We start from the raw sequence: 18,525 nt of genomic DNA on the forward strand, positions 1-18,525 counted from the left end.
GGAGCTCAGAAGCTTCTCCGGGACGGCCCCGGCCGTGTCCCCCCGCCGGCCCCGGGACAGCCCCGGGACGGCTCCGGCCGTGTCTCCCCGTCGGCCCCGGGACAGCCCCGGCCGTGTCCCCCCCGCCGGCCCCGGGACAGCCCCGGCCGTGTGCCCCCCGCCGCTGCGGGCCGGGTCGGTGCGGGGCTGGACTGGAGAGGCAGCGCGGAGGGGTAGGAGCGAAGTGGTTAATCAATACCAGGGCTGCAGGCGAGGGAGGGGCGGGGTGGAAGGGGGATAAAAAAATGCAGAAAGGAAGGAAATGGAGGGAGTGAGAATTAGACTCACTATAAAACCTCCTCATTCTGATTTACAAAAGAGGGAGGGGGGAGAGGTGGGGGACGAGTAAAGAGAGAGAGGGGGAGAAGAAAATGTGAGGCACCGAGCACAATGCCCCTCTTTCCTAGAGCGAGGATGGTTAGTGGGGTCTGGGCTAGAGATGTGTTCGACTGCGAGTCCGAGGTGGGATCCGAGAGAAAAATCACATCGATGTAAAACCTACGGAATTAAACTGATTTTTGCATTAGCTGTGTCTCTCTTTTTCTTTCTTTTTTTTTTTTTTCCTCTTTCTTCCCTCCTCCCATCCAATCCCTCATTCATAACTTGTATTTAGTGACTGTTTTTCTCATTCATGCTCCCCTCCCTCTCGGACACTGTCAAACCGAGCACAAGAGCCTGCTTTGTAGAGGGCTGAGCAGCAGAGATTTGAGCTCTTTGGGCTGGCCGCATTTTGGTTACATTCAATCACTTTTGAAGCTATCGATTCGATATGTTTATGGAAACACGGAAGGGCTTTTTGGCCATCTGATAGCTAGGAAATGATCCAGTTTATTTATTTTTAGCAAAAGAAACGAGGAGGTTTTTGTGCCTTTCTTATTTTCAATGCTGCAGATAGGAAAATGTCGATAAGAAAATATGGCACTTTTATCACTTTAAAACGACTGTTTCGTCTAAATAAAGACGTGGTTGGGAAGGTGAGTTTGGGGGCATTTAAAACTTTTAGAAATCGTTTCTGACAGCTTTGAAATTAATAAAACATTTCAGATTATGGCTTTTTGATGTGAATAGTGCTTTTGTTTATATTTTTCATTTAAAAAATCCAATAACAAGCTGCATTTGTTAAAAACCTATAAGAATCTAGGGAAAAAAAAAAAAAGAACAATTTGAATTTCAGTTGATATGTAGACATGTATGTGGATAGAGATACAGATACATAGAGTAATTTTAAACTGTTTTATTCTAGTGTGGCTGAATCAAAGCCCATTCAAATAAAACTTTTTTGTAAAATACTTGAGTAAAAATATGGGGATGGTGAAATCTCACGTATTTTAGGGCAAGTTTCAGGAGCATTCAAATCACTGTTTAAACAAAGAGTCTACTTTTTTCCCCCAAGTTTGTGTATTAAAAATGAAAATTGAAGGTAGTTGTGCTAAATGAGAAGAGAGTTACAATTTTAGATGAGCCCAGAGGTAACTTTGATTTCCAGCCTCTCTGGAGGAGTGGTAGCGATTTTCTTTTCTTTTTCTGAAGTTCAAACCAAAAATCCAATCTGTTCAAGTTTCAACATTACCAGTCAATGCTGCCCTGTGAACATTTTATGAATCTATTTGTTCCAGTCTCCCCTGGAGGTTTTATCAATTCATTTTGAATCCAGCCTTATAGTTTTGTCCACAGGAGCAAATGTTTGCAGCTAAGGAGTGGAAATAAAAGACAACACACAACAATCAAATCTACCCTTCCTGAACGTAGCAGCCTTCCACAGAGATGGATTTTAAAGTTAATTTTTAACAGCCTCGGTAAATATATTTGGAAACTTCTGTGAAATTTTTCTTGCCCTCTTCTCTTTGTTTTTGTCTGTCACCCACATTCACAAAGCACACGTATGTTCAAGACATAATTAAGAAGGTTTATATGAGTTTGTACATGTGTTTTCACACAGACAATAATGGTGAAGTGTGTTACTGGGCTGTTCATGCGGGACTATGTTAACCTTACAGATGGGATGAGTGTTATTAAAGAAATCAGAATTAATAGTATGAAGAAGCTGATTAAAATAAAGAACGCGTTACTGCAGTAGGGGTCTCATTAAGGAATAGTCATGCCTGTCTGCCACAGATTTAAGAACTTTCAGCCACAAGGCCTTGAACTGAGACAGCTCCAGTTTAAGCAAACGCGGCGGAGACTCCACCCCCAGTGACATCAGATTGAGTTACACTGCAAAAACACCCCAAGATCTGGAGAAAAAAAAAATCTGCTTTTCTCCCTCCCCTCCTTGATGTTTAAAAATGATAAAAACGCCATTCTTCTCCAGCATTGGACGTTCGCAAGAAGCCCTTCCTTAAAGCAAACTAACAGCAGAGCAAATGTCTTTTCTCAGCCTTTCTCTCCAGAAGAAGTGGAGAGCACAACTGCGCATTTGCAGCAAAACAACACACACACAAAACCCAAATAATTCCCCAATGTCTCCCAGCCCTGAAACACAAAAACTCAATCAATCCAGCATTACAGCAGAACAATCCTCCTCTCACAGAGCAGGAAGGAGCCCCGTGGAAAGCGCTGGGGACCAAGGGCTGCCCATGGGGAACTTTCATTCACTTTATTTGCAGTTTGGCTAAAATTAAACTGGCAAACCCATTTGGAGTTTGCTGTAAAGTTACATATTTTTCGCGTAAATATCCAAGGCAGTTGCCTTTCTCTAGGATATGTCATTTCCTGTGTGGTTATAATAATATATTAAGTAAAGGCATAGCAATGAATTTACATATTTATGTATGTATAGGCACTATGCATAGGAAAGACAGCAGGATGTTGTGTATATACAAGAGCAGAAATCGGCAGAAAACATTTTGTTACGAAGTTTGGGAAATGACCACACTGAAATAAGGAACATGCTTCAAATATTCTTGGCATTCAAAACAAGGCTGGCAAGGAAGGATTTACAGACAAGACAGTGTGGGACAGGAAAGCTTCTATGTTTGAAGATTCGGGGAGGTGGATGTCACACTCAGGACACAGGTCCCAACTACAAACCAACCCAGTTCTTACCTGCTCCCCGCGGGCTTTGTTTTACTCTGAATCGTGCAATGCTAAACATTTAGCAAGGCAGTCATAAGGAGACTCTCTGGCGACTGATAGCAAGCTGAAGGAATTAACTGCAGGGATACAGGGGCTCACCTTTGCTCCAGGAAGGACATCTTTCTTTTTGCTGTGAGATATCTACTTTTTTTCCAGCAGTAAAGTGTCAAACACACAAAGGAAGCGATATAATTAGTGCTGGTACCTACTACAAACTCGGATCTCTGAAGAGAGACCAGAGCAGCCTCTCAAATGTCTACCATTTTGAAATCAGAAAAACATTTTCTAACAGACAGAAGAATCCCTCTTGAATCCCCCCTGGCCCTTTTGAATTCACGCCCTGCCTTACATCAAACGCTTTTTTGCTGATTAACTGCACAATCAGGTCCCTGCAGATCAGGGGAAGAATGGAGAAGAGAAAAGCAACCTCTTTTCCAGAGAACAATACCATTATTTCAGCTCCATTGGACAGGAATGTGTGATTTCACAGCCCACTGCCCTTCTCTCCCATCTCCAAAAACACTGCCAGGGATCCACTGCCCAAAGTCTCCACCCATTAGTACCCAGATCCAGCCTTTACAACTTGAGTTCAATATTTGTGCGTGGGGGCTACACACACACATGCACACATATATGGAGAAAATAGCCAAATCAGAATCAACTCCCAAGCTCAAGAATAGATACAAAGGAAGTTTAGTTTATTTTTTTTAATAGTTAATATCCTTTTTTTCTTGTATAATGTATAATTATAGTTCACACACTAGTTATATTTTGAGGTTGGATTTGGTATGAAGGTAGGTAGCAAATGAAGGGGAAAAAAGATTTAAAAACTGAAATCATTCAACAGTTTAGAGAGAAATATACTTTTTCAAAGACAGATTGCTTAATAAAACACCAGTAAATACAGTTTTTTTAAAAGAGCTCTTTTACCTACAAACGTGTATTGCTTTTTCACAGCTTACCCGATTCCTTTGCTGTTAAGTTTGTCTCACTGCAGTATGAAAACATTTTCATTTTACAAACATCTGTTGAAATCGATTGTTGAAGAGCTGATTCCTTTTAATTTCAAAGGTGGAAGCAACTGCACAGTTGTGGGTTTGTAAGTTAACAATATGGCAGAATCTTTTTTTTAAAAAAAGAAACTCGCCAAGACACTTCTCTGTCAGAGAGACTGTCAATGACTCTCAGTCTTTGTTATTCATTTTTTAACGATTCCAGTGTTTTACAATTTGCAGGGCAAGAAAAACACTAGAGAGCTTCCCTCCCCAGCCCTTAAAGTTTGTTATCGCCTGATTTCAGCTCAACCCCGTGTACAAAAGGAAAAGCTCCTGTCATGAAAGTGCACTGAAGTGACCTGGTGTGTTTTAGTCGGTCACAATTAAATCCCCTGCTTGGCTCAGCCCGCGCAGAGCGCGGCTGCGGGAGGAGCGAGAGGGAGCGCGGCCGTGCCCGCTTCGCGGGGAGACCACCCCGGGGTGCGCACCCACCGACCCCCCCGACAAACGCTCCCCGACCACACCAATAATTACTCTTCTGAATCGGGCAAAATTAGCCATTTGGTTTGCCCGGGCAGAGCTTGCTTTTCTACTTGCGGGAAAGGGTCGAGCTTTGCAACCGAAAGAGAGACAAAATAGCTGCAACCTCTCGGGCAGAGCAGCCCCCCGCCCCCGACCACACCTCTCCGATCCGGGACCGCTGGGGATCAGTTTTGTTCCCCCAACACCAGCACTGCCGAACAAAAGAGAAAAAGAGAGAAAGAGAGAGAAAAAAATATTTGCTCAGGTCCCCCCTCTGTTCGCTTTTGATTTATCTGTTTACAACCGGGACCCCCTCAGCTGAAACAAAAAATCAATGAAAATGTAGTTGGAGAAAAGGCGGGCAAACTACTGAAAAAAAAAAAAAAATTTGTGAATGGAAGAATGTGTTTGTGCATTCATTGTTAAAATAAAGAGCGTGGCGTGACGTAGCACTCGGGCGCCAATGGGCGAGGGGGTAATATTTTTAAATATCCTCCCCGGGAGCCAATGGGAAAGGCGGTGGCAAAGACTAGCGCAGGGGCGAGCCAATGGCGGGGGAGGTATGCTAATGAGGAGTTGGTCAGGCAGGAGCTGAATGTCAACTAGTCAAAGATGGAGGCTGGAGCGGGGAGGCCATGAGGTTGGTACTGGAGGATTTGCCCACATTCTGATCGATCAGGGAGCCACGCCGAGGCGCGCCCGGGGCGGCGGCGGCCGGCGGCGCGGGGCGGCGGGGGGGACGAGGGGTGGGGGGTAGAGCCGCGCCGCTCCCGCAGCCTCTTTTGCGCCTCTTTTGGCAACTTTCCCCCCCGCGGCGCGGGGATCCGTCCCTCCCGCCGCCAGGTACCGCGCAGCGAGCGGGGCCCGCCGGCCCTGCCGCCGCATCCGCCCGCCCGGGCGGAAATGGCGGGAGCTGCGGGCCCCGGGGGGCGCGGGGGGACGGCGGGCGCGCCTTCGCCGCGGCGCTGACAATGGCCCGCGGGGCGAGCGGCAGCGGCCGAGGGGCGCCCCCCACCCGAGGCGTGAGGGCACAGGGGTGCGGGGGGGAGCCCGGCGGAGGGAGCGGGGCGGTGGGGGGGGCGCTTCCCGGCAGCGCCCCTCGCCCTCCTCCAGTGCGGGGCCGCGCCGCCGGCCGGGCGCTTTCCGGAGAGGTTTCCCCGCAGCGGGGCGGATGCGGGAGCCTTTTCCTCCCCCCTTTCCTAAGCGTAGCGATTTCCCAAGCGAAGTTCTCGCTGCTCGGTTTGCTTTCTGGCGTGCGATCGATACGAGCCGTTGAAACGAGTCGGCGGCCGGAGCCGCCTGGGACGGCAGCGGGGCGGGGGATCAAACTTGCGAGCGGCAGAAGCGGCGAACCGCCGTCGGTGTCAGCCGAAAATGGAGGGGAGAAGCGGGGCCGGGTGCGGGTTGTGCATCGTCCGTGCGCGAAGTGCTGCAGAAGTGCCGGGAGAGACGATTGCTGGCAGGCTTGGCTGCAAATCTCTAGATAGTGGTGAGCTAATATATGTATTTTTTTCCCTCCTCTCTCAAACATTTCACCTATGCAAACACTTCTGAGAAATTGAGCGCAATCCCACGAATCAAATCCTTTTAGCCGGAGCCGAGCCCGCTCCCGCAGCCCCGCGCCGAGGGTTGTGTTCGCGGGAGGGCTGCGCGTCTGCCGCTCCCGTTGTGCCACCAGCTCCCCTCAGAAAATACTATTCCCGTTTTTAAACGTAGCGTAACTCCTGTCTCTCTAGATACCATGTACATTTTCTTTGCTAAGAGATCTTGTTTTAGAGCCCCCTTCCTTTTTTTTTTTTTTTTTTCTTAAAACCCCCAAAGAGCAAGGCAATAAGTCACATGCTATCTCCAGTCACTATTTATATTGGCTTAATATTTAAATCTCGTAAAACTAATGCTTTGCTTAAATAGTCCGGAGTTTTTGCAATAAACCAGGGTGCACAGCCCAAAGTGTTTCTTTGGCATTCTTGCACTTTGCCCCAATTCCGCTCCGTTTCCCTCCAGTGTGTGGTCTTTGAGTTGTGTAAGGAAAGCTCGTACCCTCAGACACAGACCTGGTGCTCTGCAATTAAAAAAAACTTCCGAAAGTTTAAAGCACATTCTTTTTTCTAGTTTTCTTTGTCTTTTATTTTTCTTTCCTCCTTTATCTCTATCTTTTTTTTGTTCCTTTTTATTTATTTATTTTTTTTAACATCTCCAAACTAGTCCAGGTTTCTGGATTAGGGCTAAATTATTGTACAAAAAAAAGGAGGAAAAAAATAAAACCAGAAGATAAGAATGCTTCAGTTTAATATTCTAATTTGATTGGGACACGTCCAAATCAATTGGCTTTTTATTAACACTACTCTGAAAAATTGACAACTGGAATTCATTTAGTGCATTTTCTCACTCAGCCCAAACTCCCCCAGACTTGAATTAGTTTAATTCATTTTAGCATTTGGTGCGATTCTGGCTTGTCTATGGAATTAATGGAAAGTTGTTTTCAAGTTTGGATTTCTTTGCGTAGAATTTCTTTCCATTGTTTGAAGTTTGAAGTCAAAGTATTTTATAATTTCTCAAGTGATTCTTATTTTTAAAATAGTTACATTTTCTTGGTTTAAGTTTGAAATTGTTTAGAGAAACAGATGGTAAACTGTTTGAAACCTAAAGACCAAGCAGTTGACTTTTAAATGTTACTTATTGCTAAAATTATTTGGAATGTCTGATTTGTAAAGATTAACTGATGTTTTCTCCTTACTACCCCTATATTCTTTTTGAAAAAAGGAAAAAAAATTACAATAGTAATGTTTTAATGATGTAAGTAGATGATTTTTAAAGGTTTCTCGCTCTTAGATGGCAGCTGTTTTGAAAGCTTGTTTAGATGCTTGTGTAAAACAGCAAGACTTCCTTAGCAATTACAAATAAATAAAAATAATTTAAGCTACTAGCAAGCATGTATGTAAAAAATACCAAATATTTTAACAGACAATTCAGATGAAAGCAACAGAAAGGATATCAACTTCTCCATTGTGTCTTTAATCTAAATCATTACACCTACTTTTGTAAAATAGTGGGGTGCTGAAATGCAAGGACAATCCCAATTCTTGTCTTTGCTTTCACATGCTCTAATGCAAACCTTTACCATTGAGAAATTAAAAAAAAAGTCCCCAAAACAAGCTTATCTAAATTATTGCTGAAGTTAATTCAAGATGCAGTTGTGAAATATTAAAATCTACTTCTAAAGAATGACAATGAATCAGTGTGGTTGTTGAAGAAACTCCTTTTTTTTGAATGTAACAAATCTGTTTTAGAGTAAATCATGAACTGAAGGCCATCACTTGGAGAAGTTTCTAACTGATTTATCATTTATATTGGAAAGTCTCTGGAGTGTGCTGTTGTCCAGAGCCCTTTTTCTGTTGTACTACTGGCAATTATGATGAGCAGTGCAATATTAAAAGGGCATTGGCTGGCAGAAACATGACCCCCTTTAGCAGCCCACCCTCTTCAGAGTGGGCAAACAACCCTAAAATAGATGCCTCCTCCAGTGTATTTATGCACGTGTGTGAAATAAGGTTTTATACATGTGGGAGTGGTTTTAAATAAGGACAGAGATTCTGGGTTATACATTTTTATTTATCTTTCTATAGGAACGGGCTGGAATAATTTAAACACATCCTATTTCAAACATAAGCTCCAGACATTTCTGGGAGCTTTCAAGGCATCACATTACCTGCTTTGTTTACTAATAACTTGTGAGTAATTCATTATTTAATTTCTACACACTTCCATACAATATCTACATTGAATTTTTATAATGATTGCTTTATAGTCTTTCCCCTTATGGAAACGTTCCCCTATATGTTTAAGGTGGTCCCTATCAATGTCTATAGGGATTTAATGCTGTTGATTTGTTTCTAACAATCTGTGATGTTTATGCTGTGATTTTTGGGTGGTGACACAGAGATGCATGTGAGAATGAAGCACAGACACTAGGTATTTTTGTACACAAGTCTCATCATTTCTGTAACATTTTCCATAGCAAATCAAAGCACTGTGTATTTATACCATTCTATATATACACACACATCAGCCCTTTTCATCTCTGCTGGTCAAACACCATAAAATACACAGCACAATTGAGAAAACTTCTGTAGGCACAGGAAAGGGCTGGCACCTTCTGTGATTTATCTAACTTGCCTAGTTCAGATTCATTGACTGACCAGTTTGGGTTTTTTTACAGAAACACGTACATGTGGAGATGCTGAATTATGTCCCTTGTTCTTTTATTCTCCATTACTGTAGAAAAATATGTTATTGTATAAAACCTTTATAACGTACCGTGCTTAGATATACTGGGCATGTAGCAAAAGACTTGAATGGTTTGTTTAACAAGCCATACTAACAGTGGTCTTTCTCTCTTTCTCTTTTTTTCCTCTCTTTCTGTCATTTTTTTTTAAACTAACTTTTTGTTGTTGTGGGGGTTTTTTGTTTTGTTGTTTTCTGGTTTTTACCTTGTCTAATTACGATTGCAATTAAACTTTGTCATGCAGAGTTTTATTGGGGCTAAACATAAAAAGGTTATTGTGGTTAACACTGTAATGTAACAGTCCCTTACAAAAGGATGCAGGGACAGCTGTGCAGAACGTGACAGTGGCTGCTGGTATCGCTGGCTCTGACAATGTTGCACTACTGTCTGCACAAATAAAGCAGTGCAATAATATTGTCAAAGCATTTGGTTCCAGTCCTAATACATCCTTTATGATCAGTTACTGTTGCACACCCAGCCCCTGACATTATGGGATTCTATAGTTATTTAATGCATTTTAGCAGGGAAGCAGCCCCCCTATCTGATTTCTCCCCCACCGCAAAGGCTCGACTGGGTGTTAAAAATGACAAGATCATGTAGAAATTGCCTAAAAAAACCTACCCTTGTGTTTGTTTGTTTTGTGTTTAGGTTGAGTGGTCTGTATGGAAATTCCTTGGGTTTTGTTCCCCGTTTGGACTGCTTCAGTGTACAAAATGGATTGCCCTTTCTGCCACTAGCGTGGGTTTGTGTGTCCCAAGTTGTAAAATAAAAAGCTGGCCTATTCACATTTTAAAGCCCTCTTGTCCTCCTTTAGAGCAATCACCACCTTTAAAAAGATCCTGAGCAGGTTTGAGTATTTTCCTGCTACTGCTTTAAAAAATAGAGTTTTACGAACCTAAGAATGTTATTGTTGCTTATAGAATTCAGTGACTTTAATATATACACATGCATTCACAGGCAATTTAATTTTTGCTTCCTATTGATGTATTTTTCAAGTTCCATCGTATTTCACTTTTAGAGGAATTACTGTTAGGATTAAAGCAATATCGATACCTTCATTTTCATTAAAAAAAAAAAAAAATAGAAGGCACCTAAATAATAATCAATACGTTTTGAAAGACAATCTTTCCCTGCACTTCCCAATAGCAAAGTGGAACAAGTCTGAGAGACGCAGGGATGATGTAGGCCTAGGAACAGGAATATTGCATTCAGAATTGATCTTTAAATAACAGTATGTTGGTGACTGTCACTCTCAGTGTAGTTGGAGGCAGATGTGGTATTTTCGCTTGCAGCTGCTAAGAAAGGGGTTTGGAGGGCTGGGGGATGGGACCTTCCTCTCTCTTTTTTCTTCCTGAAGCCTTGAGCTGTTACCTTGGGAGCAAAGGGTGGGGGTGGGGAGAGCCGTCATATTGGAAATCAAATCTAGGTAAAGGAGCGTTTTCAGATTGCACTGCACATCCCAAGCCAGGCCAGGGTGTGCTAGCGAGCGAGCCATGGGAAGGCAGAAAATGGAGGACCACGTCCTGAGGGAGGGTGCGTGTCCCATTTTAGAGGGGTGGGGGGAAGCCGAATCCTCAATAAGGCACTCGGGTTCTTCAATGAACAAGGGAGCAAACAAAAGACACCTTTTCAGTCCCTCTGTTTCTGATGAGGAGCTGAAGCCTGTCTCCCTTTCACGCCCAGAGAAGGCCAAGACTCCGTACCCGAACTGGGGGCGCGGAGCTGGTGGTGGCTGAGGCTCCCAGGCCTCAGCCGAGGTAACCCGAGCCGGCATGGCTCCCTTTCTCTAGGGCTTTTCTTTTCATCCATCTCTCTGCGCTGTAGCGCAGTTGCCATTTTTATATGCGTTAAGGAACAGGGAGGGCTGTTTAGCTTTGGCACTTTCCCCTCCTCCTCCTAATTTTTGATTGATTAAAAAGTAGGAGAGAGTGAAACCTTAAAGGCTCTGCTGGGGGGGGCTGTCTTGCCCCTGGCCATCAATAGGAGCACAGGGGTGACCAGAGTGCAAGTGTGAGGGGCCCTTTGCTGCTCCTGGCCAAGAAGGATGGGAAGGAGGGTGAACCAGTGGGGAGCTGGACACCACCCTGGAGCAGGGCAGCACTTTGCTCTGTGGGTGCCTGTGGAGCCCACCAGCAAGTCGAAATAAGCGCTAGTGAAAGCCTTGGTGGGGCTGATGCTGGGCTGTAAGATGGCCTCTCAGCATGTGAGCCTGCCTTGTTTGGAGGTGGAGAAATCACAGGGGGAATAGATGTGTACTTGTTTTCATGTATGAAGTTATGTCTTTAAAAATAAGATAGTTGCTACACTTGAAAACCTCCCCTGGGCATGGGGGGTGTTTGAGGTGTGGGATACAGGGAAAGGTCTGTGTGGTGACGAGGACCTTATCAGTGTGCAGAAGGTGAGGGGACACCTTTTGAGGCCGCCTGGCTCCAGCCGGGGCGGTGGGGCCCACGGAGGACCCGTCCCTGGGCAGCAGCTCCCATGAATGCTCCAGGGGTGCGGGGGGCGAGGACGGGGTTCCCTGCAGATTTGTGTCTGGGATGAAAGTTACACATTCCAAACCCTCCCTTCCTCGCTCTCTCTTTTTTTTTATATATTTTTTTTTAAAAACCCTGCCTGGCTGAGGAATGTAACAGTGAAAAAAAAAAAAAAAGGCGGCACTGGAGGAAAAAAAAAAGGGGGGGGGATTCGGAAGCAAAGGCCCCTTCAGGAGTCTGTATTTGTGCAAGGGAAACCATTTGCATGTGTGTGGAGATGCCAGAGTTTGTCTCCAGTTGGGTCGGAGGGGGAGGGCGCGGGAGGAATGCGGGGAATCAGGTCGGGCTGCGGGGGGAAGGGCTCCGGCAGAGCCTCCATCCTGTTGTTGCATAAACTTGTTAAAAGAACCCCTCCTCTGTGGAGGCAGCACACATAGGGTATTAGTGTGGTGGAGGAGGCCAGACCTGCGCCCTGGCTACACAACCAATTGGAGCGGAAAGTGAAATCAGATGGTTTAAGTTTTCAGAGGGATTTTTTTTTTTCAGGGGGACTTTTTGAGTCATTGCATTGAGTGCTGGATCTGTGTTAAGGTCGCTCCTGCGCTGGCCGCTCTTGGGTGGTTTGGGGAAGGGAGGCAGCGGGGCAGGGGCTGCTGCTTCCCGTCTGGTGCTGCCCCGACCCGGCCGTGGACACGGGGGCTTGGGCCCCGTCGGGAAATTGCAACCCTGCCCCAGCCAGCAAAGGAATGGGCGGCTTGTGGGCAGCTGGGGCTGTCATGAGGGGAGTCTGTCCCCTGCCATGGGGGAGGAGCTATTTGGGGGACCCCAAGATCAGCCGCACATGTGCTCCTTCCTCAGCCAAGACAACCACAAGACCTTTCACTTGCCCTGCTGTACATAGATGGCCAGAAGTGGGATTGGCACTTCCAAGGTGATAGGATTTAGCTCAATTTTGCTCTTGCATTTAGTACCACAAGTCTCTTTTTTTCTTTTTTTTTTTTTTTTTTCCAATCAGACAGCAGAGCGCTGGTAAACACCATGCAGAAAAGCCGTATTGTGGGGTTACAAAGTCTAGGCTGTTTAAGGAGCTCTGTCATTCCTTTTAATGGAGCTCACTGACGCAGATCTGGCTTCTGCCAGCCGAGGAAATGTTGCAGCTGAAAAAAGGGTTATTGAAACCCACAAACTAAATATTATAAGCAAGAATCAAATGGCAGGATGTTCTGGAGTGTAATCCCTCCTGATTTCAGGAGAAGGGGAATGTATTGATAAGTGGCTGTGGGTGACAGAATCCCCAGGCTCGCTGGGTGAAAGGTGCTTGGGAAGGTGGTGTTTTCAGAGAGGATTATCAGCCCTTACTCTCTGGAGTCTCTCACACCTGGACAGGTTGACTCTTGCATGGAAGCAAGAATCCCCTTTTTCTCTGGACGGATTTGTACAAACTTGCTAGATAGACTGAAGGAGCCAGGACTGGAATGTTAAGAATTTTCTCTCTCTCTTAAAAAAAAAAAAATAGAGAGAGAATTAAAAAGGCAACTCTTCCCAGTTTTACAACTATGATAAAATTATTAAATAGGATGGAAAACTCTAAATCAGCCCTCAGCCTACAGCTGTTTCCAAAGTGTTTGCTCTGACCTTTGGTAATAGTGTCAATTCCGCTGCAGAAAATATATTGTGGACTATATAATGTATTTAATTGCAAGATGGCTTTTAAATGGTCTCCTGTCCTCAGGCTAGCGAAATGGCTGTGAGCAGGGAAACGAGGCTGGATTGGAGCTTTGTTGTCCTACTATGTTTTGTGAGGTTGCAACCGAGATGAAAATTTTAAAAACCTGCTTGCCCGAAGTGGCACCTTTAACCACAAGAGAAACAAGAAAACAAACAGCAATAAAGGGAAGGGGAAATGGCTCCCTAAACTAACCCAGGGAGAACAAGTCTGATCTCCCCAGGAGCAGAGGCCTCCCAGCTCCAGAGAGTCAGCTCACTGCTTTATTTATCCAAAAGCTTCATCGTAAGGACACTTCAGTCTATTTGTCCGCTAACATCAGAAAAGGGGGTTTCAGCATATAGCAATGACTCCTCTACAGTGAAAGATTCCCACACACACACTGCCAAAAAAAAAAAATAAAGCAGCTTCCATTATTGAGCAACACACAAAGATACAAAGTGTTATTTCCATGCTAGTCTGGGTGACATTTCCATTTACTTTCTATAACCGTGATTAAAGGCGAGAGAGGTTTCTAAACTTATCTAGAGATGCTGAGCCTCCTGGTGTATAAATAGCATGCATTTCATAATCTCGTGTTTAAACGTTTATTTTAAAATAACCCCCATATACATTCCAGAGAGTCTCCCTGCTATAGGACATAGTATGACCCAGGCGTTGCATATTGTTTGCAAACTGGAGGAACATTACTGGAGATTCAGTCTTTATTTTTCTTGTCATGTTAAAAAAAAAGGAAGACGGGAGTCCTGTGCACCAGTTGGAGATAAGGAAATTTTTGAGGCACATCTAGGCACTCAGCACAGATCCAGAGACATAAAGACAAAATAATTTAATTGCCTTTGCTTGGAACTTAACTTGTGGCTGACGTTTCTAATTACATCCCTTACCCTCTCCTGCCAGTTGTAGCTTCTGCAACTACTGAAATTCTTAAGTTATGTAGAAATTGTCAAATCGTGCTTCCCTCCCCGCTACTAATGCATTAGTAATGTCACTTGATGTGCAAATTGTACATTTCCACTGTAAACTCGCCAGTGGGTTTGTCTCTTGGGCCACTGGAGAAGTTAAATTGTGTGTATTAAGTGTAAGTCTTATTTGAGATAACATCGAGGCTGAAGAGTGGAAAAGACATGGTAATCAATAAACAAAATAGAGACTGGACGGGAATAGATGGAAAGGTAAGGCCAAGCCTAGTTGTGTCTTTTTTTATGTTCTCAGTCCAACTGGATGTCGAGGTTACAGGGATTGTTGAGAAGCAGAGTGGCAGGATTAAACCTGAGGTTTTGCCAAGGTAACAAGAATACAGAAGTTTGGTAAAACTCATTCTAAACTCATTCTGAGCCGCTTACAGCAATCTCTGTGAACATGGCCTTTTAATTAGTGCAAGCAAAGGTTAATACAAATAAATAATGCAGAAAAGAGATCCCTGTTTGCTTCCAACAAGCATCACAAAGGATGGGGAGAGGGAGGGGCTAGGGCAGATTGGAGATTTTGTTTATCAGTCCATTAGAAAAACAAACAATTAAGGGAGCTTCCCTTGTTCCCTTTTCTTTGGCATGTCCTTGTTTTTTGGCTGCTTTGGGCAAGTCAGGCAACATCAAAGGGGATGCAGGGCTGCCTTACACCAGCGTGCCAAACGCCAGGGATCTCTAATGGCAAAGACCAGATCAATGTGGAATGCATAAATTAGCCAGGAATCCATGAATTAGGGGATTGTCTCTCCATTACACTCCTATTTAATCCACTGGAAAGCAGGCTGAGGAAAGAGAAGCTTAAAGTGTCAAAATCATGACCTGGTTTGGGATGGCCTGGGAATGAAATTTCCTTCCTCTTCCTCAGCACTCTTAAGTGTTCCTTTGTGACAAATGCACTGGGGCAGGTTAACCGGGAGCCGGACTGCAGAGGAAGAGTCTAGTTGGCAAAGCAGCCCCGAGGCTGGAGGTGTCCTGCCCCTCCCTAGAAATAATTTCTGTGGCTGTTGGTGTCTTCAACACTAAGCCAGCCGCAGCTGAAGATTATGCTTTCCAGCCTTGGACAGAAAAGGTGCTGGGGAGAGGAGAAGAAAAGCCAAACAAAACGAGCTAGGGCAAAACACATGTGCGTCTCCAAAGACTGTTTAATCCGTGTGCATTAATGTGAAGCCGGTGCTGGAGGGCCAGCCCTGGAGATCCCATTTTGCTTTCTAATTTTTGGTGTGTCTTTAATCCCATGATTTCCAATGAAGGGAGGGATATTTTAAAACACTGGGCTCTCCAAGTAGGACAGCCCTAGAAAGGAAGTTCTCTGAGGGCTTGATGCCTGTTACTAAGAGGTTCAAAATACAACTATCAGTTAATCAAATAAATAGCACTTCTCAGCCTGTAGCAGCTAGGAAGCTAATTGACTGAGGTTATTAATAAAGAAGTTTACACAGAAGGACATGAGAACTGGGGACAGAGGTAGAGAAACCTGGATAAAATCTACACTGGAGTTAGACATGTCCTGGGAGAAAGGGGTAGCACCCATGTGCAGTTCCTGTGGGGTCAGAGGTTTACTCTGATCCTGCATCCCCACCTTCCCAGGAGCACACAGTGCTGTGATCCATAAGGCAGTGCTCTGCTTTCTAACGTTTTACCCCTTCCCCATTTGCAGGCATGGAATGAAGCTCCCTCCAGTCACCTGCCGCAAGACACATTATCCAGCTTCCTAACCTTAAGGATGAGACCCTATCAATATTGCCTCTGCTTTTGTGATCAGGGTAGTAGTGCAATATTGCTTATAGGGTCTTTTCTTTTGAGGGTTATTCTTCATGGAGAGAAGAAAACCACAGCAGGAAAAAATAATCCTATGTGCCCATCGAGTTAAGGGAAAAGTTGTGAAATGCCGAGTGTTGTTAGATAGGCAAGTAATTGTGCAGAGATGTTATTTGTGACAAATAATCGTGCTATTGTGGTGACTCAGGTTGTGAGTAATGGACATATTTTTGATGCTATCACACAGGATTCAAAACGGCCTCATGTTTAAAATGCACAAGCAGTGACTGAAACCGGAGAAACCCATCATGGCTCCATTTTAAAATAGTATGAGTCCCGAGATGTTTGAAGGGTGCCTATTTTACATAATGATGTAAACACCCACCAAGGGATGGGAGGAGATACATAGCCACACTTGCTGTTTCTGTGCTTGATCCCAGCCCGAAAACCAGTGTGGAGCGAAGCCGTGCACAGCACAAAGAGGCCGAGGCTCTAATCCCAACAACCTCGAAACAAAGCTCATGCTTCTGCCTGGCGAGCGCAGCCCGCCAGCTCCCGTGCTGGGCCCTGCTACCCGGGGCTGCTCCGGGGTCGGGCAGCTGCCTCCAGCCCTTCCCGGAGCCGTTCACTGAGGTACGTGGGAACAGAGCAGGGATGGAGGTGTTAAATCTCCTCTCCGCTTTGTGAGGGATCAGCTGGGGGCTGACAGCAGCCGGGATGGCCGAGTGGGTGGCCCTGCCTTCCATTTCAGGTGGTCCCCGCGGTCCCTTTCGGGACCTCAGGGGCCCAGGGAAAGGGATGGTGGGAGGGGACATGGGGCCGGATCAGGGCGCGGCGGAGCAGCCGCTGCCGCGGGGCTTTCCGAGCCGGTCCCCGGGCAGCGCGGGGCCGCTGCGGCGCGTCTCCCCGCGGCGGCCGGGCTCACCGAGCCGGCCCGGGGGCGTGCGGGGGAGGGCCCGGATCCCTACGTCGGGGCCGTGCCCGCTGCCGCCCGTGCCGCCTCCCTCGGTTTAACCGCCCCTCCGGCATCATTCCGAGGGGAGGCGGCCAGCCCGGGGACAAAGCCAGGAACCCCCCCCCGGGCTCTCCCTCCGTGCCCCGGCTGCAGGCCGAGGGGCGGCCGCGGCTGCTGGGCCAGCTCTGGGACCACCGGGCGGGCTGCCCCTCTTTCCCTGTTGCACTACTGTCACGGTCGCAGCGAGCAGTGCAATAATGAAAGGGCGTCAGTGCGCCGGGGAGCGGCGAGAGCCGGGGACGAGCCGGTGACAGCGTGCGGGGACGGGACGTCCCCCTACCCGGCTCCCGAGAGCCACCTTAACGGAGGGAAGGGAGGCTTCGGTTGTGCAACTTTCTTTGTTTAAACACACAGCGGCGGAGAGTACGCGCAGGGGCAGGGCAAGGTGAGCGGCTTCGCACAGCGGCCCCGCGGCCACGGCTGCTCTGCCGGCCGCGCACCCAGAGCCGCGCACCCCCGGCTGGCCCCAGAGCCTGGGGCAGGACACCCCTCTGCTGTACCCGGCCAACACCCAATAAATAAAGTGACTCCCACGTCCCCTATCGCTGCCTGTTCTTCCTGGTGGGGTTTCTTGCAGGTCACCACCCCTTCCTGCCTCTCCAGCAGCCACACGCTGATAAAAATCCCCTCGATGGGTTTTTGTCCAGCGATCCGATGTGCTAATCGCCCATTTGGTCTTTGTGGGGAGAGGCTGAAAACGCTAATAGGAAAACAAGCATCTTCCTTACACTGTGGAGCCTGAAAAACGGGTTGGAGTCATGACCTAGTGCTGGGTTCAGCAATAGGGGGAAGCAAGTGTGTGGGGTGGGAGGGTAAGGGTGGGCAATAATGGAGATGAGAACAGCGCTCTGCATCTGGGAGCTGTGCTGGGAAGGCCAGGAAATAGCCCTTTGATTATTAGTGGCCATGGTGAAATGGATACTTCTATAAAAGACAGCTCGGGAGGAGTATTTCCTTTAGCAAAGGACCTTTCCACTCTGGCCTTTTCAACCTGCGCTTCTCCCTGGCGCTGTTTCTGCTTCATCATGACTTTTTGCAGAGGAAGGTGAGTGGGGAAAGCAGGCTGACTGTAGGAGAGCGACGCAATCTAATCCCGATGAAAAGGCTTTTACTGTCTATGCCTTATTTCCTATTTCTTTTGGATTCTCTCTTCCATCTCTCACATGCACAAGCAGATATAAAAGCCGAATCCTTCCCTGTAGTTTTTCTCCCAGAGAAAAGTCAGCCCCCTCCCCAGCTTCACCTTCAGGCTTTGCACACACAAAATGGCTGCAGCAGCCTGTGGGTGGGCATGGAGAGCTCAGGAAGCTGCTTTTCTTTTTCCCACCCTGCCTGCCCAGGAAGCCCTTCTGCTTTTATTTTCTGTGGCATTTTGCTCTTGCATAGCTCTGTGCAAATCCAAGGGGGTCTCCTATGTGTAAGCTATGCATGGAATGGGAGCTGGGGAGGGAAATGGCCAGTTTGCATGAGAAGGGGACCTGTCGGGCCCCAGTGTTTATTTTTTTGCTGACCTTCTGGGGATATGGTCAGTGAGAGCTGTGACAGCTGCTGGAAGCGGCAGGGGCTTTGAAGATTGTGAAGGTTATGACCTCGAGGCCCCTTTCCTCTCTCCGTCCCAGGAGCTGCTGAGTCAATCAGGGAAAAGAGGAGGTGAAATGGGGG

General features: G+C 46.5%; 1 long non-coding RNA gene across 7 annotated transcripts; it reads left to right on the top strand.

The window, feature by feature from the left end:
• Nucleotides 1-5,127: 5,127 nt before the first annotated feature.
• LOC110356288 (uncharacterized) lies at nt 5,128-17,405 on the top strand. Of its 7 annotated transcripts, none has more exons than XR_010466713.1 (3): nt 5,155-5,271; nt 8,258-8,362; nt 9,565-17,405. It is a non-coding gene; the product is annotated as an uncharacterized LOC110356288 (long non-coding RNA). The 7 variants fall into 7 exon arrangements; XR_010466714.1 differs by lacking the exon at nt 5,155-5,271 and adding an exon at nt 5,278-6,120; XR_010466716.1 differs by lacking the exon at nt 8,258-8,362 and having other exon boundaries at nt 5,128-5,271.
• The last annotated feature ends 1,120 nt before the right edge of the window (nt 17,406-18,525 follow it).

The sequence above is a fragment of the Columba livia genome, chromosome 17 (assembly GCF_036013475.1).
Source record: "Columba livia isolate bColLiv1 breed racing homer chromosome 17, bColLiv1.pat.W.v2, whole genome shotgun sequence".
Classification (NCBI taxonomy): Eukaryota; Metazoa; Chordata; class Aves; order Columbiformes; family Columbidae; genus Columba; species Columba livia.